The sequence below is a fragment of the Arachis hypogaea genome, chromosome 10, assembly GCF_003086295.3.
Source record: "Arachis hypogaea cultivar Tifrunner chromosome 10, arahy.Tifrunner.gnm2.J5K5, whole genome shotgun sequence".
NCBI classification, from domain to species: Eukaryota; Viridiplantae; Streptophyta; class Magnoliopsida; order Fabales; family Fabaceae; genus Arachis; species Arachis hypogaea.
Window position 1 is genome coordinate 76,485,558 of NC_092045.1, and position 1,636 is coordinate 76,487,193.

General features: G+C 41.6%; 1 non-coding gene across 1 annotated transcript; it reads right to left on the bottom strand.

Annotated features, from left to right (window-relative positions):
• Positions 1–822: 822 nt before the first annotated feature.
• Positions 823–895, bottom strand: TRNAK-UUU (transfer RNA lysine (anticodon UUU)). The gene has a single exon. It is a non-coding gene; the product is annotated as a tRNA-Lys (tRNA).
• Positions 896–1,636: the final 741 nt, after the last annotated feature.

Genomic DNA, 1,636 nt, shown 5'->3' on the forward strand with positions numbered 1-1,636 from the left:
TTAGAAGTAATTTTAAGAAATCAAATTAGATTTTAAATTAAAACAATATATCCTAATTTTATTAAAATTACCAAATTCCAATTTTAATCCTAAATTCCCAAATCAAAACCCTAATTCCCAAATTAAAAATCCTAACCCTAACCCCTTTACCCCCACTGCCATTTCCTCCCCCAAAACACAACACATCAGCATCGGAAAGAAAGAAGGAAAGAAAGAAACGTGGAGGGAGAAAGGGAAAGAGAAGAGGAACGAGGAGAGGGGAAGAGGGAGGATGGCGCCGGTGGGTATCACTACCGTCGCGCCGTCGTGACGCACGCAGAAGGGAGGCCGAGGGTGAGCGGCGCCAAGGAGAGAGGAAGACGCAAGCCACAACCGAGAGGGAGAACACGCCGCCGCGTTTGGTGGTTCCCATCACGTCCTGCTCCATCGCTGTCGCCGTCGTTGAGAGAAGCTGCCGTCATCGTCGTCTCTATCGCGAGCCTGCGCTATTACTGCCAGCTTCCACAGCCGTCGCATCTCCCATCACTTCCGCCGTTGAGAACGTGCGAAAGGGACAGACGCGTGGAGGGAGGAAGACAAAAGGGAAAGGAGGAGGCGATGTTCATGCTACTGTACTTAGTTGCCGTTCGTGGAGCCACCATCGTCGCCGTTGTTACGGGTTGCGTCACCGAGCCTCTGTCGTAGAAAAACCGAAATCCACTGCTGGTAAAGGTGTTCTCACTTAAAGGGCAAAGTCGCTTCAACGAGTCTTAAGGTCAAAGAGTGATCTTTGAACGTTACTACGCATCCTTATTAATTAATAGGTATAGTGTAAGGTAGGTTTGGATATAGCAGGACTTGAACCTGTGACCATTAGGTTAAAAGCCCAACGTTCTACCAATTGAGCTATACACCCAAAATAGATATAAGTAGTAAATAAATATTGGTGTAAAAAAGACCACAAAAATACCTGACAGAAACTTTATAAAAACACGACCGAGAACTACATATGGTCTGAGGCTCACTTCCTTGAAAGGAGGGAGGTGAGTTCTTCCCTCTAATTTCAATTTCCTTTAATTTCTGGGAATATTGTCATTGATTTTTGTTACAGCCGTGTTGTTGCATTTCTAGTCATCAGAAATCGACCACCGAACCTTTAGGTAGCCGCTGTCATTGGACAGTTGCTGGAGCTGCCGCCTGATCGGTTCAGATGTTGTTGCTGCTTTGTTTCTCGGGGTGAGACTATTTAGTTCTGTTCCTGTATATTGTAATACTCTATTAACAATTATGTTCTAATTTTGTTTAATATCCACTCCACGTTAATCCCAATTTATATCAGATAATTCATTGTTGTGAACCTTGTTTGTTGATGTTGATATTGACTGGAAATCAACAAAATTTCTACTGCGAGTTAAGAATAAAAAGGAGATTCTTGACACGTTTTGTTTATGGGTTTCAATTATTCGAGGTAGGGGCATTTTTCTTAAACTTATTTTACTTTTAAGAATTGTTACAAATCAATATTAATGCGAAAAGTATATTTTTGTGATTTTGTAAGTCTTATGGACTGAATTGAGCTGCTCTGGGTAATTGTAATTCTTTGACTGGTGAAATAATTGACTGTTTAAAAGGGTTGAATATTTTGAATTATTGATTT